At 39.4% G+C, this 24731-nt stretch overlaps 1 protein-coding gene and 1 long non-coding RNA gene across 4 annotated transcripts in view; both read right to left on the bottom strand.

The window, feature by feature from the left end:
- Nucleotides 1-24731, bottom strand: part of LOC117507330 (chemokine-like protein TAFA-1) — a 623151-nt gene that overhangs the window by 224991 nt on the left and 373429 nt on the right. The window lies entirely within an intron of this gene.
- On the bottom strand, nucleotides 3456-13284 carry LOC117507332. Its single transcript, XR_004559686.1, has 3 exons — nucleotides 13273-13284; nucleotides 5632-5638; nucleotides 3456-3578 (listed from the first exon to the last, which is right to left on the bottom strand). It is a non-coding gene; the product is annotated as an uncharacterized LOC117507332 (long non-coding RNA).

Raw genomic sequence — 24731 nt, 5'->3', positions numbered from 1 at the left:
AACAATCCTGTCTCACAGGTCTACAAACAATTCCTTTAAGTTCAAGCTTGGTTTGTGCTCTGACATACACTGTTAACTGTGGGACCTTATATGTAGACAGGTGTTGCTGTCCAAATCATGTCCAATCAACTGAATTTACCCCAGGTGGACTCCAATTAGGCCGTAGAAACATCTCAAGGATGATCAGTGGAAAGAGGATGCACTTGAACTCAATTGTGAGCTTCATGGCAAAGGCAGTGAATACATAATTACATGTGATTTCTTTCTTTTTTATATAAATTTGCAAAAAAATGGACATGGATATGGATATGATATATGGACATGGATATGGATATATATCATGATAAACTGTGTTCCTTTCTCCACACTGCATCGATCTGCATGGAGTACAGTGATTTGAAATTTGTTGAGTTTCTGACTCAGATGCCATTGGATGCTAATAATCGTGATGCTCATCTGAAACTCTGGAGACATGTTCTTCCAACATGTGTCATCGCATGCAGCATGGAACGTTACTGTGCCCCCGCAGCAAGGCACTGTTCACTCACTGTTAATGAATCAATCACTTTCTCTCAGATAAATCACTGAATTCTTCGCAACAGCGAACTGTCACCATGATGAATTCCTTCATTTCATGTAATAAGCTGGCTGGGAAGTGATTTATCCCTGGTGTGTAGGCGGCTCTATACCACAGTGGACAGAGGCAAGAATGTTGTGTGTTGGGGGGTGTGGCTGGATATTTTGGTGTTCTTTTCTTTTCTTTGCTCTTCAGGTGGCATGGAAACTGATTTGTTTGTGGAGAAGGTGCTGGCTGAAGAGTCCTCACCCTCATCAACATCATGTGTAGCACCTGTGACTGGTGCTCACATGCAACCTTAAAGACTTTCAGCTGAAGCAGATAATTGGATGGCGTTCTGCATTTAAGTCATGTGTGATTCAAGCAGAACTGCCGGGAACTCGACCTTGTGATGTTCGTTTGTGAGACGCTGAGGACCGCGCCTGGGTTTGACACATCGAGCCCGTGAAGCAAGGAAGGGTGAGGACACATGCTGTCAGCACACATCAAAGGTGATTAAGTGTTTGACTAATTGTTGATAGTAACTAGGTGTTTTGTTACACAGTATACTTGAATTGTGATGAGAATTGTGCAGCTTGCTTCTCACTGCTGTGGCGTGCGGATAAGTGATCCTCCACCTGTTGTGAGAAGCTGCTCATTTGCATAAAGTTAAAAAAGATACAGACCTGAATGTGTTGCTGATAGCGTGTGTCTTTTGAAAGATATTGTTGTAACTGCTGACTTACCTCACCTCTTCTTTGCTTCACAGAGAGTCAGTTTGTCGTGTCCACCTGGGGGGTGTTTGGCGGTGGTAGTGGGTCCAGGAGCGCCGGGCTTTGATCCTTGCGGGCGCTGGAGAGCGTGCCAACAGTCACTCCACCAGAAGGACGCTATTTTTGTTTTTACACTTTTTATGCAGCGGGTGAAATAAATATATTGTTTTTGGAACCGCTTTTCTGGTTATTTGTAGCGCTGGGTTCCGTCTGACGCAGGTCCGCTCCTCAACCCGCGTCGACACATAACACAAGAGATTCAAAATGAAGTGTAATATGTCATTGAAATATTTCCCATACAGTGCAGTCAAAGAATGTGTTCAGGTTGTCTGAAAAACTCCAGCTTATATCCCAAGATTTCATTAAGTCTGCAGTTGTAGGTACATTTTGGGTTCTTGTGTTGAGCAGCGTTGGCTGTGCTGTTCCCTGAGCTATTGTGGCCTTTGACATCACTGGTAGGTGACATTTTGCTTGAATTATGCACAGAGCCATTTGACAGCACATCTATGTTTTGTATACTGCAGAAGAACACAACGAGAAGTCGGAGTAAGAACTACATTTTAATGCTATTGATTGGCTTTTCTCTGCCCTACTTCAGGGTCAGGATTAAGCGCTGTAGTGATTGTTTAAAAGCAGACCTCCTCTCTGGATAAGTAGACACTATGTGTTAATCAATTTAAGACACTGCTGAGCTTAAAGCATCAAGCACAACAATCCCCACCCACTTTGTGTGCAATGATTACACTCAGCGTTGTGGTTTGGTGCCGTGACACATTGTATAAATGCAGTAAGTACAGATGTAACATTTCTTAACACTTCTTGCAACAATTCCAACAGTGCAGCAAATAAATGCATACGTATGATTATGACAATCTTTAGTCTTGTGACACAAACACCAAATTTGGTACAATGGTACTTCTTGGTCTACTTTTTGCAAAAAAGCTGTTAACCACTTCTATGTTCAAGATGGCAGCCATTGTTAAGATGATGCCGGGAATTATTATCACTTTACCGGGGCGTTACTAGGCTGGTATTGTAGATTTACGTAGACGGTATCTGGCTATACCTGCCCGCTGTGCGTAAACAAATGACGTCATAGCGCGCAGCCCAAGAACTGTCCGCAGAGGGGGAAAAAAAAAAACTGTCCGCAGAGGAAAAGATTAAAAGGCGAGAAGTGTGTTTTGGTCCCAATATGGATATTCCGGATGATTTTCTCATGGATAGGTTGACAATGAATAGCAGCAGCCAGCTTGATGAGGACGCACTGCTGAATTTCAACAGCAGCGCGCTCGCCAGGCGGCAGAAGTTAAGTGAGCCAACTTTTTATGTACACGTTACGTGTTGTGTATCTCAGTAAAAAGTGATAATAATGCAAATAACATGCTTTTGTCGTGCGGCATGCATTTTCTGCGTCCCTCCGTTCACTGCCAGTCGCCAGGAATGACAGCTGTCATTGCAGGCAACTGGCAGTGAACGGAGGGACGCAGAAAATGCATACCGCCCTACAAAAGCATGTTATTGTATTAATATTTATTCCTATTAAATATTTTCACAATCTTGGTTTATTTCTGTGATGTAACAGTTAAATATTGTACTGTTGACTAAGGGGGTATTTGAAATTAACTTCAAACAATATTCCCATGATTTTGAGATGGATTGTATATGCTTTTATTAAGTGTACATTCATGCTGTAGAACGTGTATGCTGCAAAATGTGTGATACTCTTTGGGGTGTACGGGTAGAAGTAGAGGTAATATTTTTGCTTTCAAGGTCGGCCATGTCCTTTGGATGAACACTGCTTACCTAACTCTTACCTATAGGCCCAAATAGTTTCTTGTGTATGGCAATTGCCACACCACAGTAAGCCTCTTTGGGGATGAGACTATGTAAGGGTAGCACACAGAGAGATTCTCTGTGATGGAGTTTGCTTTGTTTCCATATCACTCCATGAAGACTGAAAACTTCCAGAATAGACTATTGAACAGATGAAATAATGATTTCAGCATTATACCCTCAATAAATTAAAACATTGTGTGGCTAACCACTTTTCACTAAAAATACTTCTCAAAAGTATTCATACCAAATTTTGTGCTGTGAGTTACTTATCTATTGCACTATACAGTACTACAAAAAAATAGTGCCATGGGCACTGTAGCTCACTTGGATGATACAAGACATCACAGTTTCAGCTAGAAAAGTGGACATGGCCAAACTCCAAAGGTCATATCAAGGTCAAAAATTTAAAAAATCTTAAAAGCTGTGTGTTTTGAAGCTACGTACTAACTACCCTTGTACCACATTTCAGCTCATTATCTTTAAAACTACTGACTAATGCCTCTCGGTGGCATTTTCAATATGGCTGCCATGGCAGCCATATTTGACCTAGGATTGGAATGCCTCAAATAAACATTGGAGTCCTTATAAGATGGAACGTTTATGCCAAGTTTCAGCTTTACTCGCTCAGCAATTTCAGAGAGGAAGATGTTTACACACGCCGATGCTGACAGACAGGCAACCCAAAACATAACCCTACTGGACCTTTGGTCTAGGTGAGCTAAACCTTCAAAAAACCTACAGATTTCTTTTTTGGGCTTGTTGATTGCTACTCATGGTGCAAATGTCAGCTTAAATGCTGCATAAATGGCTTACAAATGGGTATATATGTGATTTTCAAGATGGCCACCATGGTGACCATATTTTAAATTGGATCAGAATGCCTCAAACAAACTTTGGTGTCCTCATGATTAGGAACATGCACACCAAGTGTCAGCTTCATTGGTTTAGTGGTTTCTGAGAAGATGTTTAAAGTGACAACTGGAAAAATTGGATGTGATCACAGTCCAGTTTTTTTTTTTGGGGGGGGGGGGGGGGGGGCGGGCTTTCTGATTGCAAATTTTAGTTCAATTACTGCAGCAATGGATGACAAATGGCTATATGTGAGATTTTAAAGTGTGACATAGTATTTGAAATGCCTCAAACTGAGTAGAAACTTGCACACCAAGTTTCAGCTTCATTGGTCCAGCAGTTTTGGAGAAAATATTTGCACACGCTGCTGTTGATGACGAACCTCCAATCCAAGTGAGGTAATAAAATGAATGTTTATATATATATATATATATATATATATATATATATATATATATATATATATATAATATCATTATTTCAAACATAAACATATACTGTAATTAGCATCTGCATTTGACCCAAATTTGGGGAGGAAAAAAAATCCAACATTTTCAAGTCTGTCAAAATAACAAAAACAAACAAATAGATAGTCTTTATTGTCATTTTTACTTTTTACAAAGTCACAATGAAATTGAAAGTGCTTCGGCTCATGAGTTAAGAGTAATAAATAGTTTAAAAACATAAAAACATATTGCACTGACTATGAACAGGAATAAAACATCCCAGTCTTTCTGTGCCTGTTATTTTAAACAGAAAGAAGTTACCTTCTTCTCTTCTTCTTCTTCACTCTACCACAGAGTGTAGTCCTGTTCTTAACTCACAGATATGCATCCCATAAGATTATGGCTTACAACTATGACAAACCTAGTGTGTGGTTTTATGACATTATGTGCCAGACGTCTACCACATCACATGCAAATATAGTCATAACTCATGGCATCACTATAACGCAACCTTTGCACTTCTGGTAAAAACTTCCAGTGATGTCACAGCATGTACAACATGTTACGGGCTCCACAGACATGCCAGAGATCACATAGTATGTCAAATTTGGCAATGCAAATGCAAATTTGTAAATGCAGATTTGTGAAGCAGGTTGCTCAGTGAATAAGAAGCTGACCTGGCTGCCATTATGTAGAACTGGGATAAATTACACTTATGCTACCTTCTGACACTTCATCTACATTGTCTCAGTTCACCTGGTTATAAGAATGGATACCAGCCTTGGCTGGGGAAGTACATGTAAGGCGTCAATATAAAGTGTTTGAGCATCTGATAAATGCAAAAGCGCTATAGAGATGCAGTCAGTCCTTCCTCAAAGGAAAAGTAGAATTATCAAACATCTTGAAAGTCCTGCAACAGTTAAAACAAAGCTACTGCACTATGGCAAAATTCCCCAGTTCATTACAGACAAGCACCCAGACCCTCTAAGGTTTTCCAAGGGAAGGACAAGGTTTGAAGCCATGACACTCTGGGGTGCATATCTTTAAAAGTGAGAATGAGGCTTATGGGTATTAAAATGTCACAGACATCTATCCACAGACAGAAATGTGGGACCTTGATGTGATGTGAGATGAACTCCAATCCACAAAAAAAAGTTTATTAAAAAAAAACAAAAAAACTGCATGATAAAACACATTACAAACAACAATATTAACGTCCTGAAGTGGCACAGTCAGAGTGAAGTCTGTAATCTTCTGCAAAACTTCTGTTTTGACTTTTAAAAGCCAAATCAAACCCGCTGTGAATGAATCTGCAAAAACTTAAAGCAGAGAAACTTCTAACAGCATGCATACTTCTTAGAGGCACTGTGTGACACAGTGATCAGTGCAAAAGCTAAGTGGGGCAAGTGAGATTTAAAAAGATGAGTCGAGAAGAGAGCAGATAATACTCTATAAAAGACTACACCAGTGATGAATCCTTTTTTATAGACAAAAAAGGTCCTCTGTCACCCGTATCAGAATATTTTCCGCTTTAATTTATGACTAATTAGGAATCTATAATATGATGAAAGTAATAATGGCATTTCACACTCTTTTGCAGCATGAGATAATTAGAATTGAGACATTAGGTAGCAAGTGGTCAGAAAATGAATATACTATGGCACGATCACTTTCAAAGTATAGTTCAGAATCCTTCCCGTGACAAATACATTGCAATTAAGCAGTTATGTGAGATATCTTTAAATAATTAATGGATTGAAGCTTGCAATCACATCTGTTTGTCCACATATACAAAAGAAACACCATTTTAAACTAGAATTAGGCCTGGGACAGCTATTGCCTCCCTCACTACCACCACCTTAAGGTGCAATATGATAAGTAATTAAGATGAAACCAGATCATCTCTGAACGTATGGGCTAAAAAAAATGAAAGGCAACTCTAGACGACACGCTTTAATGACAGCACAGTCATAATTAAGAAGCTGTCAACGTTTGTTACCTTTTCATTGAATATGTGTGTGTGTAGGTGTCACTGCGTGGACGAGCATGCATGCGCCAGTACATTGGAGTCCCCTGATCTATTAATATGCGTTGGAGGTCTCATTTGAGTTCAAAAGTTGGCATTTAATTACACCGCAGCAAATACTTAATTTTCAATTATGTTGGCGCTGGGGAGCTCACCTTGGAAAAGTGGAAGAGGATGAGCTGGAGATAGGCAGAGGTGTGCTTTATAATAAGCTCTTCTGGAACACTTCTCCCCCAATTAGTGATCATCAATGCTTGGTAGCAAAATGAAGGTCGGATGTTGGTTGAACCTTATTAGCTCTGTTTTCTAATTAGTGTGTAGCATTGGCTGAATATATCCTGGACAAACCCACTGTGATGACACCCATATGTTTCCTCAAGGGAGGGTATGAAGCATAAGTAGGGTGGGTCCGCATGACTGGTGGAACATGAGCCCAAGAAATGAAACTGGAACATTCTTGCCTAACTTGTAGTTACCAAGGTAGTTAAAGCTGTCAGGCTAAGTCACCATATTATTATTATTATTTTTTTTTTTTACAGGCTGGGCAGTGGTTCTTATTGGGTTTGGGTATTGAAATCTATGCTTGGCATATTGCCTCTAAAACTGTGGCACCATTAATGTCGCTAAAGTCATTAAGTTATCAATACCTTCTAATTAGAGGTAACATTCATTCATTCATTTTCTGCTGCTTATCTGGGTCAGAGATGCAGTGAAAGCAGACCAAGCAGCTCATAACACACTTCCCTATTTTCTACAGAGTCCTCTCACTCTTCCTTGGGGAATCTCCAGGCATTCCCAAGCAAGCTGGGAAATATAATCCTTCCAATGTGTCCTGGGTCTTCCCGGGGGCCAGTTGGACATGCCTGGAAGGTCTCCCTAGGGAGATGACCGGGGACATCATCACCACATGCCTAAAACAGCTCAACTGGCCCCTTTCAATGCAAAGCGGCAATGACTCTACTCTGAATCCCTCAAGGATATTCAAGCTGCTCACCCTGTCTCTGAGTGCAAGTCCACATACCTGATGAAGGAAGCTCTTTTCCAATGTATGTGCAGCTTTGTCATTGCTGTCACTACTCAAATTTAATGAAAATTCAGTAAGGTATATCATCTATTATACATTCCAAATCTAAGGTAGAACTCTACTAGTATATACTAAGGTATATCTAAAAAAAAGAGTAGAGCCACTTTGGTGCCTGGTCTTGAGAACCAGGGATGGTAGGTTGAAAAGCTTTTTTATCCCATGGAAACTCTCCCGACCCACCTAAGCGGCTCAAGAAAATGGACAGCGTGTATATAAGTGATGTTTACACATTCAGGGCACTAAAAAACATATACAAGAAATATAGCTACTACCTAAATGTTCATAGAGGAGAAGATTATAGTATATGTCTACCTAGTGTGTACCTATATGTCATAGGTATTAAAGGCACTGCGCTGCGGTGGTTTGAATCATATTTGTCTAATAGATTACAGTTTGTTCATGTAAATGGGGAATCTTCTTCACAGACTAAAGTTAATTATGGAGTTCCACAAGGTTCTGTGCTAGGACCAATTTTATTCACTTTATACATGCTTCCCTTAGGCAGTATTATTAGACGGTATTGCTTAAATTTTCATTGTTACGCAGATGATACCCAGCTTTATCTATCCATGAAGCCAGAGGATACACACCAATTAGCTAAACTGCAGGATTGTCTTACAGACATAAAGACATGGATGACCTCTAATTTCCTGCTTTTAAACTCAGATAAAACTGAAGTTATTGTACTTGGCCCCACAAATCTTAGAAGCATGGTGTCTAACCAGATCGTTACTCTGGATGGCATTTCCCTGATCTCTAGTAATACTGTGAGAAATCTTGGAGTCATTTTTGATCAGGATATGTCATTCAAAGCGCATATTAAACAAATATGTAGGACTGCCTTTTTGCATTTACGCAATATCTCTAAAATCAGAAAGGTCTTGTCTCAGAGTGATGCTGAAAAACTAATTCATGCATTTATTTGCTCTAGGCTGGACTATTGTAATTCATTATTATCAGGTTGTCCTAAAAGTTCCCTAAAAAGCCTTCAGTTGGTTCAGAATGCTGCAGCTAGAGTACTGACGGGGACTAGCAGGAGAGAGCATATCTCACCCGTATTGGCCTCTCTTCATTGGCTTCCTGTTAATTCTAGAATAGAATTTAAAATTCTTCTTCTTACTTATAAGGTTTTGAATAATCAGGTCCCATCTTATCTTAGGGACCTCGTAGTACCATATTACCCCATTAGAGCGCTTCGCTCTCAGACTGCGGGCTTACTTGTAGTTCCTAGGGTTTGTAAGAGTAGAATGGGAGGCCGAGCCTTCAGCTTTCAGGCTCCTCTCCTGTGGAACCAGCTCCCAATTCAGATCAGGGAGACAGATACCCTCTCTACTTTTAAGATTAGGCTTAAAACTTTCCTTTTCGCTAAGGCTTATAGTTAGGGCTGGATCGGGTGACCCTGGACCATCCCTTGGTTATGCTGCTTTAGACGTAGATTGTGGGGGGGTTCCCATGATGCACTGTTTTTTTTCTCTTTTTGCTCCGTATGCATCACTCTGCATTTAATCATTAGTGATCGATCTCTGCCCCCCTTCACGGCATGTCTTTTTCTTGTTTTTTTCCCTCAGCCCCAACCAGTCTCAGCAGAAGACTGCCCCTCCCTGAGCCTGGTTCTGCTGGAGGTTTCTTCCTGTTAAAAGGGAGTTTTTCCTTGCCACTGTGGCCAAGTGCTTGCTCATAGGGGGTCGTTTTGACCGTTGGGGTTTTTCATAATTATTGTATGGCCTTGCCTTACAATATGGAGCGCCTTGGGGCAACTGTTTGTTGTGATTTGGTGCTATATAAGAAAAAAGTTGATTGATTGATTGATTGATAGTCTGTAGACTTGTTGTAAAACTAGCTAGTAGGCTAAGCTATAAATATGGCTATGTTATTATAGAAACAGAAGCTATGACATAATATGTGTTAGGTATCTATCTAAAATTCACCCTGCTAGCTTACTATAGGAAGACAAAATTCATACTCTACATGCTTTCTAATGGAAACCCCAAACTTAGATACTATCTATTGATATCTATTAAAGAACCCATAAAGTGAAGAACCATTAAAAATGACCAGAGGTGAGAATAGGAGTGTAAATTAACTGGTAAATTGAGACTTTCATCTTCTCAACTCAGCTTTTTGCATCACAATGGACTCAGTTGCAGATACCGCCATCTTGGCTGTGCGCGCTGCATTCTGGGAAGGCAAGGGGGGAAACAGCAGTGGCGTCTCCTGACTTCACTACATTCATGGTGGAATAACTGTAAGATTTCTTGAAGTAGTCCAAAATAGTTGCCTTTTCAAGATGTTTATCTCCTTTGTCAAAGGCTTTGCTTCTCCTCCTTTCATTTGGGTTGTGTGGACGTGATCGCTGTGCCAGAAATAACTAAGGTTTTACATCTCTCTTTAAAAACATTACCACTGATTACCTGGATCAACTAATTCACACAATAGTTTTCCATGCTAACTCCGTCATGAAGTTTACATTTGTCAGCAGAGACTGTGTTCACAACTGAGCATCAGATCATTTTTATTGTTGTCATTTATTTTATATATGAATAATGACATGGGGATAGCCATTTCTAAGCGTTTACTTCTTCCTACTCCTTCTTGAGGATTATTTATTTGTTGATGCATTTTTCTTGTGGATAATTTTTCCATGTGTGTTTATGTGTCGTGTGGGAAATACATTTAGTTCATTCATTCATTTAAGACTAATCTATCACAGCGATATGACCACAGAAGTATCGCAGGTTTTTACATCTGTTTTTAAGAACATCAATGATCACAGAGATGTGATGCAGTTGTGAATGCAGTCCGTCATCATATCGCCGAGATAATTTAGTCTTAGATAAAAATGATCTTGTGTTCAGTTATGAACACAGTCTTTGCTGACAAACATAAACTTCATGACAGCACTAGCACCGGAAGCTAACATGTAAATTAATCCAAGTGACCAGTGGTAATATTTTTAAAGACAGATGTAAAAACTTGAGTTGCGTTATTTCTGGCCCAGTGATCACCTCCACATATGCAGAACAAAAGAAGGAAAAGCAAACCCTTTGACAAAGGAGATAAGAATCTTGAAAAGGCAACTATTTTGGACTTTTAAGAAATCTTTCAGTTTTTCCAACGTGAACATAATGAAGACAGGAGACACTGCGGTTACTAGTCCCCGTGCCTTCCCAGAATGCATTGCGCAAAGCAAATATGGTGGTATCTTCGGTCCAGTACAGCTAACAGAGCTAATGTAAAAATAATACAAAAACTGAACAATGCTAAAATTCAGCTCAACAAATATACTGTAACACCTGCTTCTTAGATGCTGATTAAGTACAATTAAATGCACAATATGCTAAGTTATCTCAAATATTTGAAATAAAATTAAATGCTCAGCAAGGGTGAACACAGCAAAGTCCAAAGCAGCTAGCAGCCACTGCTAGCAGTTGGACCCAACACTAGCTGTCACTTAGAGTGATAAAGCCCATAATTATTCATAACCAGTGTTGCCACGGTTACTTTGAAAAGTTACTTTATTAGTTACTTTATACAGTTATGTCATTAGCAGCTTTATGCAGTCACTTTATTGGCAGCTGTCGACAACTTGTAACCTAATAAGGTAACTAGTAATCTAAGTTGGTTACTATTAAAACTGTTAATATCGAGTAATCAGCAAAGTAGCTAATCAGCAAAGTAGCTAACAGTTACTTTTCTGAGTACTCAATTTTAAAAATAACCAAGTTAGATTACTAGTTACTTTATTAGTAACATTCAGCAGCTGCCAGCAAGTTGTTCGCAGCTGCTGATGAAGTAACTGTAAAATGTAACTGTTTATAGTAACTAATAAAGTAACTTTTCAAAGTTATTGTGGCAACATTGTTCATAACTTTATGGCTTAAAATCACTTAAACTGATTAGATATATATATAAAAAAAAATCATGCATCATCCGGTTGTCATGAATGGAAAACTAAGTATACAATCCAAAAAATGGCTTTTTGGATGAACTAATTCTATTATGGGGAGGATTTCCATCTAATAAATATATGTAGTCCCAACTAAATTAAATTGAATTTTCTTGCATGGATGCACTTTATTTGAGCTAAAGCATCTAATGCATTGTTTGCTTGTTTGTTTGTTTGGTTTTTTTTTTGTTTGTTTGTTTTGAGTGTAGAGAACAAATCCAGTTTTGTACCAGCCTATAAACATGTATTTCTGTAAAGCTAGACACTTTAAATTTGCTCTCTATGGGAATGGCCCCAAATGGCCATTCAAGGAATTGCTGGATTTTGGCACTTCTGCACTGGTTTCATTTTCAGCAATGGAAAATGTTGCTTGGTGTATACACAAGCACACAAACTTGAATTTGGAATGACAAATGCAAACACACCAAATGTAATAACGACACTTTTACAACAGGAAGTCACTGACACTCACAGTCACAGCCTGCTTTATTCTCAGTGTGAACGACACTTTCCTTCCTTCATGTCAGTGGTAAAATGAGCCTTGGATACTCTCTTCTTCTATTGAGGGCATGTACAGTATGTGAACACTAGTTCAGCGTTCCCATTTTGCCATATACAAAGACATACCTCCCACTCGGCTCCGAGCATCATCAAACCACCAAACACTGTCACCCATCCTGTTTGGCTGTCTCCTCAAAGGACTGGGGGTGGGTGGGGGTGTGGGGTGACGGGGATGAAACTCTGAGCATAGGAAGAGGAAGGAGAAGGGAGGGAAATATTTTTGCTGCAGTTTCCTCCAGTCTGCATGCTCATTTATCACCAAAACCTAACAGGCGGGAGAATACACAATAGCAAAACTCCCCATGGAGTTCAAGAAAGACACAGAGAAGGGGGAAGGCAACGACCAGACCCTTCCTTTTGTCGTAATTGGATCCAGTCTCTCTCTCTCTCTCTACCACCTACAACTGTACAGCTACCTTAATTCTGAGGTGATGTTCATCTGCATCGTGAATGTAATCTGCAGAGAAACGGACAGATAAATGGCCATGGTCATTGAGCCTGATTACAGCTTTGAGCGTGCACTCAGAATAACAGCACCGTGTGGGTGACTCTAGGAGGAAATTGGCATGTTGTTTTAATTTAGCCTTCACTGAGGGGGTTCCATTTTTCTGTTTGTCAAAACGCATATACAATTTTACATTCTTCTTATAATGCCACTTGAAACTGAGCGTAAACGTCGACCACTTCGATGAAAAATTCTGTTGGAGTTAAGGTTGGGGTTACGGTGGCAGGCTGAAGAGCAGACATGTATCCGGTGTCGCCGACCGAATGTCGCCCCCTAAAAATCGATCCACCCTGCCTTCACCGCGCATGCGTCATTAGCCGCGGCTCAGGGAGGGGCAGTCTTCTGCTGGGACTGGTTGGGGCTGAGGGAGAGAACCAGGAAAAAGACATGCTGTGGAGGGGAGCAGAGATCAATCACTAATGATTAAATGCAGAGTGGTGCATACAGAGCAAAAAGAGAAAGAAACACTGGGTGCATCATGGGAACCCCCCAGCAGTCTAAGTCTATAGCAGCATAACTAAGGGATGGTTCAGGGTCACCTGATCCAGCCCTAACTATAAGCTTTAGCAAAAAGGAAAGTTTTAAGCCTAATCTTAAAAATAGAGAGGGTGTCTGTCTCCCTGATGTGAATTGGGAGCTGGTTCCACAGGAGAGGAGCCTGAAAGCTGAAGGCTCTGCCTCCCATTCTACTCTTACAAACCCTAGGAACTACAAGTAAGCCTGCAGTCTGAGAGCGAAGTGCTCTATTGGGGTGATATGGTACTATGAGGTCCCTAAGATAAGATGGGACCTAATTATTCAAAACCTTATAAGTAAGAAGAAGAATTTTAAATTCTATTTTAGAATTAACAGGAAGCCAATGAAGAGAGGCCAATATGGGTGAGATATGCTCTCTCCTTCTAGTCCCTGTCAGTACTCTAGCTGTCTTTTCAGGGAACTTTTAGGACAACCTGATAATAATGAATTACAATAGTCCAGCCTAGAGGAAATAAATGCATAAATTAGTTTTTCAGCATCACTCTGAGACAAGACCTTTCTAATTTTAGAGATATTGCGCAAATGCAAAAAAGCAGTCCTACATATTTGTTTAATATGTGCATTGAATGACATATCCTGATCAAAAATGACTCCAAGATTTCTCAGTATTACTAGAGGTCAGGGTAATGCCATCCAGAGTAAGGATCTGGTTAGACACCATGTTTCTAAGATTTGTGGGGCCAAGTACAATAACTTCAGTTTTATCTGAGTTTAAAAGCAGGAAATTAGAGGTCATCCATGTCTTTATGTCTGTAAGACAATCCTGCAGTTTAGCTAATTGGTGTGTGTCCTCTGGCTTCATGGATAGATAAAGCTGGGTATCATCTGCGTAACAATGAAAATTTAAGCAATGCCGTCTAATAATACTGCCTAAGGGAAACATGTATAAAGTGAATAAAATTGGTCCTAGCACAGAACCTTGTGGAACTCCATAATTAACCTTAGTCTGTGAAGAAGATTCCCCATTTACATGAACAAATTGTAATCTATTAGATAAATATGATTCAAACCACCGCAGTGCAGTGCCTTTAATACCTATGGCATGCTCTAATCTCTGTAATAAAATTTTATGGTCAACAGTATCAAAAGCAGCACTGAGGTCTAACAGAACAAGCACAGAGATGAGTCCACTGTCTGAGGCCATAAGAAGATCATTTGTAACCTTCACTAATGCTGTTTCTGTACTATGATGAATTCTAAAACCTGACTGAAACTCTTCAAATAGACCATTCCTCTGCAGATGATCAGTTAGCTGTTTGATTGGGCTATAATTAGCTAAGATAGCTGGGTCAAGTGATGGCTTTTTAAGTAATGGTTTAATTACTGCCACCTTAAAGGCCTGTGGTACATAGCCAACTAATAAAGACAGACTGATCATATTTAAGATCGAAGCATTAATTAATGGTAGGGCTTCCTTGAGCAGCCTGGTAGGAATGGGGTCTAATAGACATGTTGATGGTTTGGAGGAAGTAACTAATGAAAATAACTCAGACAGAACAATCGGAGAGAATTGTCCGGCATTTCCAGCATTCCACCACAGGCCAGGGTCATTTTAAAGAGGCTATGCACATGGTCATAAGCTCCGCCCACTTGGCCTCACTTGGAAACACATCATATACAATAAATGACACACACCTACTTTCTTCTTTGGCTAACAAAATACAGGATGACTGAGTCTCCTAAATCCATCCTAGAAAAGGGAAGTGATTAATGGAAACACTGTTTTCACCATGACAATTCATTAATAATTCAACAAATAGCATTTAATCATGCATAGAGTTATAAAATGAATACTCATAATGTCACATGAAAGAAACTCATAACAGATTCAATTGGAATATAATTTTTGTCTTTGGTTAACTACAACAGGAAATTACAACTTCTCTGTTTTGTTAAAAGAAAGTATATTCACGTACTGAAGGATCTGTGTCCTTCCTCCAGGTGACACTGTGGTTCCATCCCAATGTTAGTTGTTTTTATTACCTTTGACCTTTTGTCATCTGGCTGGTTGGGATTCTAGCTTTATCGAGCTGTTATCTGTAGGACGAATCTTGTTTTTGGCTGGACATCATCTGAATTTGGACAGGTTTCATTAAACTGTCTAATAAATTCAGGTTGAACTGGAGTTGCACGGAACATTCCAACAAGTATCTTTGAGCCATATGGACTGTTTGTTGAAGCTTTCCAGAGGCGTTGAGAATTTGGCCAGCAAATGTTTGGAAAACTGGTCACTTTGTGGAAAGTTGGTGGCTTTAAGTGTGTGACACTGAGTCAAGTGATAAAACAGTCCATCAGTTTAAGACATTCCAGCCTTGGAAATGTCTGGAGAGTCAGTTCTTTGTTAAAAGTTGAAAATTAAGGCAACTTTTGATTCTATAAAGATATGTCTGTGGCCATATTCACTACACAAACAGTTTTGGTTCATTCTGTTTTGACATGCCCATTATCAGCACATGTGACTGAGCAGATTCATTTACTTTTCCTGTTGTCACCTGTTCTCTTTCTTTATTGACAGAGGGGCCTTCACATTCTCACTTCTGTCACACTGGGAAACCTTTAGACAGTTGGCAGCACCTGGGGCCTCATTTATAAACCTTACCAGGTCCAAAGACAAAAAACTTTGGTATTTGTCAAAAAACGTCAGTTGGCAAAGCTGTGCATGCTCAAACCTGGATGCAATTTCCATTTTATGAATTAAAGTCCATCATGACATAAAGGTGGACAAACATTTTATCCTGCCCTGAAGACATGTCTATCAATGCTCATTGAAAAGCATGTTCTGAAAAATAAATTGAAGCATGAAATCAGCACATCTAGGTATCACTAAAGGTATTTCATTAGCTCCCAAACACTTTCGACACAAGAATACTTACAAGTATTGTTTTCACAGTCTGTAAACAGCATGAGGAACCTTGTGAATTACAATAGAGATTATTTATAAAAATGGCATCCATATTTCCACTGAGCAGATAACTCTTATGTGAGGCTGCAGTCCACTGACTACATTAATAGCATGCTTTTTCATTCAAAATAGGCAATGAAAGCTTGTAATATCAAATAAGAAGTATTAAGACCAGTATAGGCCCTGAGGCATGTTGGTGCTAATCTCTGGATTCCGTAGCATGAAGCAAATGAGTAACTATGACTCCCGCTGGACAGGCTGCCAGTGTGTGTAGATTATTTCCCCAGCCAAGGCCTGTACCCATTTACAGCTGGGTGGACTGAGACATTGCAGATGAAGTGACTTCTTAAAGTAAGCAGACAGGAGGGGTTCAAACTCATGTGTAAATATTTGGAGGCCAGCTCCTTATTCATTCAGCTCCTGAAATGTAAATTATTTGATTCTGTAGCCCCTTTGGTGAAGCAACTGGCTGGTACTCAAGGTTTCCATCATTTATGACAAAAGCAGCATATCATACCTGTGTCATTTTCCTTTATTGTATTCTTTTCTTAATTGAAGCCTTACTTGTTCCTGTCTTACATGGTCTGTTTGTGATGTTAGCATGAATGGCAGCTCATATTAAAACATATGGGTACAACATGTGGTGCAGACATGACATTGCTCAACGATAAGGCACGTTAATGTAATCCTGCTGATTTACCAGTCCACTCAAATTCTGAGGGAAAATTAGAAAAATGTAAATCCCCAAGAGGAAACTTATGTAACTACCATCATACAGTTCACACATACACAGGCAGACAACATAATAAAATAAAAACTTTAAAATACAATAAAGATTTGTCTCAACAGCAAAGGAATAGCAAAACTAAAATTGCTCATTAAAACATTTGACTGTCGCTGGGACAAAAGACATTTTAAAATGTTCAGTAAAACACTGAGGCATCATGAGCTGCTGACTACGAGCTTCTAAGACTGCTGAAGACATTGTGGAAAAGATGGCTTTTGACAAGCAAAAGTATTCTTTAACTTGGTCCTCATTCTCTTTTCAAGAATGGTTTTAAGTGAATCCAAATTAATACCCATCACAAAGCCAACTTTCTTGATGAACTTGTTCAATCTGTTTTTATCTTCTTTGCAAATGTTGCCTCCCCAGTGGAACACAGCATAAAATAGTAAGGTTCCATTTTCAGAAAAGAAGCTTGTATAACGTGCCCAAGGCATTTTCTGTTAAAAGCAGACTGATCCCTATGCATTTTGACCTGCCAAGTTCAAAAATTGCTGTTGGCACGCTGTATCTTTACCCCTTCATCCCCTAATTTGCATAAAGCAAAATGGCCACCACTTACATCCATATTTCCACAGTTTTGGTTGTATATGTATTATAAAAGCAAACTAAACATAATTTTCTATGTATTTTGACCTGCTGAGTTCAATTATTGTTGTTCGCAAGCTGTATCTTTACCCTTCCACCCCTAATTTGCATAAAACAAAATGGCCGCTCATTTCATGAAGCTTTTCAAAAGTCTACTTGTGTTTGCATTCAAAGAGAAAATAAAACTGCTATTTCTATGCATTTTGACATGTTGAGTTCAATTATTGTTGTTCGCAAGCTGTATCTTTACTCGTCACCCCTAATTTGCATAAAACAAAATGGCCACTCATTTCATGAAGCTTTTCAAAAGTCTACTTGTGTTTGCATTCAAAGAGAAAATAAAACTTCTATTTCTATGTATTTTGACATGTTGAGTTCAATTATTGTTGTTAGCAAGCTGTATCTTTACTCCGTCACCCCTAATTTGCATAAAACAAAATGGCCGCTCATTTCATGAAGCTTTTCAAAAGTCTACTTGTGTTTGCATTCAAAGAGAAAATAAAACTTCTATTTCTATGTATTTTGACATGTTGAGTTCAATTATTGTTGTTAGCAAGCTGTATCTTTACTCCGTCACCCCTAATTTGCATAAAACAAAATGGCCGCTCATTTCATGAAGCTTTTCAAAAGTCTACTTGTGTTTGCATTCAAAGAGAAAATAAAACTGCTATTTCTATGCATTTTGACATGTTGAGTTCAATTATTGTTGTTCGCAAGCTGTATCTTTACTCCGTCACCCCTAATTTGCATAAAACAAAATGGCCGCTCATTTCATGAAGCTTTTCAAAAGTCTACTTGTGTTTGCATTCAAAGAGAAAATAAAACTTCTATTTCTATGTATTTTGACATGTTGAGTTCAATTATTGTTGTTAGCAAGCTGTATCTTTACTCCGTCACCCCTAATTTGCATAAAACAAAATGGCCGCTCATTTCATGAAGCTTTTCAAAAGTCTACTTGTGTTTGCATTCAAAGAGAAACTAAAACTGCTATTTCTATGCATTTTGACATGTTGAGTTCAGTTATTGTTGTTTGCAAGCTGTATCTTTACTCCGTCACCCCTAATTTGCATAAAACAAAATGGCCACTCATTTCATGAAGCTTTTCAAAAGTCTACTTGTGTTTGCATTCAAAGAGAAAATAAAACTGCTATTGCTATGCATTTTGACATGTTGAGTTCAATTATTGTTGTTCGCAAGCTGTATCTTTACCCTTCCACCCCTAATTTGCATAAAACAAAATGGCCGCTCATTTCATGAAGCTTTTCAAAAGTCTACTTGTGTTTGCATTCAAAGAGAAAATAAAACTGCTATTTCTATGCATTTTGACATGTTGAGTTCAATTATTGTTGTTCGCAAGCTGTATCTTTACTCCGTCACCCCTAATTTGCATAAAACAAAATGGCCGCTCATTTCATGAAGCTTTTCAAAAGTCTACTTGTGTTTGCATTCAAAGAGAAAATAAAACTTCTATTTCTATGTATTTTGACATGTTGAGTTCAATTATTGTTGTTAGCAAGCTGTATCTTTACTCCGTCACCCCTAATTTGCATAAAACAAAATGGCCGCTCATTTCATGAAGCTTTTCAAAAGTCTACTTGTGTTTGCATTCAAAGAGAAACTAAAACTGCTATTTCTATGCATTTTGACATGTTGAGTTCAATTATTGTTGTTCGCAAGCTGTATCTTTACTCCGTCACCCCTAATTTGCATAAAACAAAATGGCCACTCATTTCATGAAGCTTTTCAAAAGTCTACTTGTGTTTGCATTCAAAGAGAAAATAAAACTGCTATTGCTATGCATTTTGACATGTTGAGTTCAATTATTGTTGTTCGCAAGCTGTATCTTTACCCTTCCACCCCTAATTTGCATAAAACAAAATGGCCGCTCATTTCATGAAGCTTTTCAAAAGTCTACTTGTGTTTGCATTCAAAGAGAAAATAAAACTGCTATTTCTATGCATTTTGACATGTTGAGTTCAATTATTGTTGTTCGCAAGCTGTATCTTTACTCCGTCACCCCTAATTTGCATAAAACAAAATGGCCGCTCATTTCATGAAGCTTTTCAAAAGTCTACTTGTGTTTGCATTCAAAGAGAAAATAAAACTTCTATTTCTATGTATTTTGACATGTTGAGTTCAATTATTGTTGTTAGCAAGCTGTATCTTTACTCCGTCACCCCTAATTTGCATAAAACAAAATGGCCGCTCATTTCATGAAGCTTTTCAAAAGTCTACTTGTGTTTGCATTCAAAGAGAAACTAAAACTGCTATTTCTATGCATTTTGACATGTTGAGTACAGTTATTGTTGTTCGCAAGCTGTATCTTTACTCCGTCACCCCTAATTTGCATAAAACAAAATGGCCACTCATTTCATGAAGCTTTTCAAAAGTCTACTTGTGTTTGCATTCAAAGAGAAAATAAAACTGCTATTGCTATGCATTTTGACATGTTGAGTTCAATTATTGTTGTTCGCAAGCTGTATCTTTACTTCGTCACCCCTAATTTGCATAAAACAAAATGGCCGCTCATTTCATGAAGCTTTTCAAAAGTCTACTTGTGTTTGCATTCAAGGGGAAATTAAAACTTCTATTTCTATGTATTTTGACATGTTGAGTTCAATTATTGTTGTTCGCAAGCTGTATCTTTACTTCGTCACCCCTAATTTGCATAAAACAAAATGGCCGCTCATTTCATGAAGCTTTTCAAAAGTCTACTTGTGTTTGCATTCAAAGAGAAAATAAAACTGCTATTTCTATGCATTTTGACATGTTGAGTTCAATTATTGTTGTTAGCAAGCTGTATCTTTACTCCTTCATCCCTAATTTGCATAAAAGAAAATGACCACCCGCTTCATCACATTTGTTAGAAATGTGGTACTATTTGCTTTGGATGAGAAAATACAACTTATATTTCTATGTAATATGGCCTGCTGAATTTAAATATTATTGTTGGAAAACTGTATCCCTACTCCTTCACCCCATAATTAGCAAATAATAATAATAATAATAATAATTTAGTGACTGCCTGGTATTGTTGCCACTAAAAAAGTAAGGCATCTTTGATTTGACCAAGGTAAGTAAATGAGCAAAAGTAAAAGAAAAAGTAAAAAGAATGATACTTTGAAATGAAACACATTTCTTGGATAAATATGCATGTCTCTAAAGGTCAAATGTGAGTAAAACTGTTCTAATACTACCCATCTAGTATTAGTATTAGTATTATCTATCATACTCAATCTATGATGCATCCACATTGCAGCAGTTAGAGATGCATTTGTGTGATCCGCAGCAAAGCATGCCAGATTTCCTGCATTTGCATTAACAAGAGGGACAGTCAGAAGTGCCACCGCAGCTCACCAGTTGCAAGCAGGGCTCTGGTATCGGAAGTAATGTGAGAAGAGTTTGCACTAACTGTCCGTTTGTCCATTCCCCGCCCATGCCAACTGCTGGGGGAACTTGAGGAAATGCTTTGTGTGCTTGCAGCCAAGTTGCTGCCTGATGATGGCTCCTTTTGATGTGAAGTTGTGCAGCATCAGTTGTTGGTAGCAAAACCTCTGGCTTCACTCCCTTCTTGAACAGAATGACCCTAGCACTGTCAGTGGTGTCATCGGAAGTGCCTCTTCCAAGACGTATGAACTTCTCAACATTTGCCTTGGAGTCCCTGGTGAGTGGTTCCGTGAATGTAAATTGGCGTCTTATACGCAGCTATAAGTAATTATTTGTGGAAAGTGTTTGGCGTGCTCCTCACGGCAGTGGCGTGCGGATTAATGATCCTCCACTAGCTGTGAGCAGCAGCCTCCTTGAATTAAGTTGGAATTCAGACCTAAACGTGTAGCTGATAAGTTTGCCTCCAAACAATATTTCGTAGTAATAGTGCTGAATAATCTCATCTCTGTTCCTCCTTCGCAGAGTACAGTTCTGGGAAAAAGTCACCTGGGGGGGGGGTGTCGGCGGAACTCCTTGAGTCCTGAACGTTCGGACTCCGACTGTTGAGATGCTGAGAGAGCACACCGCCTTTTCACCTCACCAGAACTTTAATTAATTAGTATTTTATGTATAGCACAAAGGGGAGAAAAATAAATGTGTTTTCTTTTTGGAACTGCTTCTGATTATTTCATGCTGGGTTCAGTCAGATACTGGACCGCTCCTCACTCCGCGTCTTATCCATAACAATGCCAACAGCCATTTTTGAACTCAGCAGGTCAAAATACATAAGAATCAGCCTGTTGTCTGCTTTTAACAGAAAATGCTTTGGGTAGAATACTTGTCTGAAAATAGAACCTACCTACAAAGGGACATTGGCCAAAATTCACTAATTGAAGACACGTAGGAGGTACCTTCTGATGTCAAAGGATCTCAATGGTGCGGGACAAAACCACCTCCGTGTTGGTCTCACAGGACGGCTTTTAGATGGCTTTCAGACGGCTTCCGGTTGCTTTTCAGTCGTGTGAATATCCGAGAAATTGAGCATGAGCTGGATATGCCCCAACATGTCCTGTGAGGCTTCATCACGGCGTTGCTTTGCGCCATGCGGCTCCGCAGCGACGCGCGGGATTCCTCCACTCCTCTTTCCATGACAAAAACTCCTGTAATAGTGGAATGTGCCGTTCATTTCTAAACTGGACGCTGTCTTGATCCGGTATGTTGTCTGACTAGCACAGGAATTGCGGAAGACGTGGACATCAGCACTTTTTCGGCACATTGAGACAGACGTGCGGAGGAATTCTGCACGTCGCGGCGGAGCCGCATGGCGCAAAGCAACGCCGTGATGAAGCCTCACAGGACATGTTGGGGCATGTCCAGCTCATGCTCAATTTCTCGGATATTCACACGACTGAAAAGCAACCGGAAGCCATCTGAAAGCCGTCCTGAGAGATCAACACGGAGGTGGTTTTGTCCCGTGCCATGAGCGGCACGGTGGCGCATTCATCCACTTCTTTTTCCATGAAAAAAACTCCTGTAACAGTGGAATGTGCCGAAAACGTGCTGATGTCCACACCTTCTGCCTTTTTGTGAAAATCAGACAACATCCAGGATCAACAAAGCCTTCACTTTGGAAATGATCTGGTTGTTTCAGCGGGGTTTGAGCCAGTCGATCGGCGTTCGGAGCGCGCCGCGCTCTCAGACGCTGTGGGCGGTCTTTAAACCGGCTGGAGCACTCCTTAATCTGTGTAATCCCCATAAAATCGTCCCTGAAAGCCATCTAAATTCTCTGAATGGTGTCCACCTGGAGGTCTCTCACAGTTTCAGGAAAAAATTGATGCAGCAAAGCTCCAAATCATTCCGCCATTTCCTTCACGATGAGAGGGGTGGACCAGTGCTCACTCAAAGCCTGCTCACAGGCGAATGACGCAACCGACAGGCGTGAAAAAACTCACGCATGCGCACGAAGGTTCAAGCTTGGCTGATGCAATCACATGTGATTCAAATCCATATGGTTTTTAAAAAAAATAAAAAGGTCCGATACTTTTCTCACAGACCTCGTATGTATACTGTGTACTATATTCCACCTATCTGTCCATTCATATGCAGTTCTGTGGCTGTTATACTATGTCTCAGGAACAGCTTTTTGTACAGTGTTGAATTATTTGTAAGACAAAAAAAATCTATATGTTGAACACTCTGCTGAAACTGAAGTGTTACCATGGTAACACCCCAAAACAACATCAACTATTCAGATCTCAGTATCCACTGAGGACAGAGAGCATTTTTTTTTTGTTCTTGTTGTTTTTGCTTTAAAGAACTCAGAAGATGGAATACTGCATGAAGCAAAATGTGACAACTTGTAGAATATGATGCGAGAATTTGAGCAAAAATCTGAAGTTGTATATTTATATTCTCACTCATACTTAATATTCACAGGCATAAAAACTGATTTTGAAGTCACAGTTAAAAAAAAAAAAACTTGAAGCTTGAAGAAAAAATCTTAAATCTTAAGAAGCTGTATAATTGGTGATACAAAATGGCAATCATGCTGATGCATCTCATTCAGGCTTTTCTGGCCAAAGAACACTCATGTGATTTGTCAGGCTCCCTACTCTCCTGACATGCCTCCCTCGTATTTTTAGTTGTTCCCTAAGATCAATACAACACTAAAAGGAACTCGATTTGAGTCAAGCTGGACACCATTCTAAAGGAGACCTTCAAGAAATCCTTCCAATAATGGCAGAACTACTGGAAGAAGTGTGTGCAGTCTGAAGAAGACTACCTCAAAGGGGATTTAAGATTTCAGATCCCCAGGTGAGTTGTATTTTTCATGGACAAGGATTAGATACTTTTTGAATGCATGTGTGTGTGTGTGTGTGTGTGTGTGTATGCAGAAACCACTGTTTAAATAAGAAACACCTCATATCAACAGAAGCTAAAACCTGAGGGAAACATCGAAGGGGAGTAAAAATGGAATGGTTGAGGGATGAAATGAATTGAACCACTGGTTCAGAAAAAGGCTTGCTCTTTGCAACATTTGACTCAACTCGCCACAGTGATACCCAGTGGCCAAAACCAAGTACCACTTGCAAATAATTCAATGTTTCAGGACTGATTTGCATGTTCAGCCTGGTTCACACGACAGAATCTTAAAATTATCTTTAGGTTTCCAAAACCTGAAAGACCACACGTGAAGATAAAAAAAATTATAGATCTGACAGTTTTGGTCATATAGTATGTGGTGTTCAGCCACACAGTAAGAACAACAACACCACACATGAACAGATTTCACACACGAACATTCCCAGCTCAGACAGGAAATCTCGTGAAATCTCTTGAGATTAAACATGACTTCAGAGTAAACAAACAGAGATACTTTGTGGACTATTTAAAACAGAGGGAAAAAAAATACAAAAAGAAAAAGAAAAGGTGCTCTTTAAAGGAGTGGAGACAGCACAACCACCGGACTTTCTGGTAAGTCAGAAAAGCTGTTTGATTTTATTTTCCATTCTGTACGTCCGTCACCTTGCTTTCTGATTGGCTGCACATCACATTCAGCAGGCTGCATGCTCGTTTTGGTCGGAGGACACAACACACACAGCGATATCGGGCCAAAAAATCCAACATGTTGAATAGCCCTGATTTGCGATCGGAGCGTTCCTGACGTCCTTCCGAGCAGATCAGAGCACTCTTAACACACCACACACGGCAGGAATATCTGATAAGATTATCTTTAGCGTCATCACGATTGTCGGGGCGTCCTTTAGATTGTCGGAAGGGAAAGATAGGGTCCGATATCGGCCTAATTACCTTGCCGTGTGAACCAGGCCTTACTCTCTTAAAACATTTTTTCTCGAAAAGACCAGAAACATATGTTTTGAGGTGTATAACAATGCCCTGTTGCCATTTCAA

This window comes from Thalassophryne amazonica, chromosome 3, assembly GCF_902500255.1.
Source record: "Thalassophryne amazonica chromosome 3, fThaAma1.1, whole genome shotgun sequence".
NCBI classification, from domain to species: domain Eukaryota; kingdom Metazoa; phylum Chordata; class Actinopteri; order Batrachoidiformes; family Batrachoididae; genus Thalassophryne; species Thalassophryne amazonica.
The sequence above is the reverse complement of the archived record's forward strand: the minus strand, read 5'-3'. Positions and strand labels throughout refer to the sequence as shown.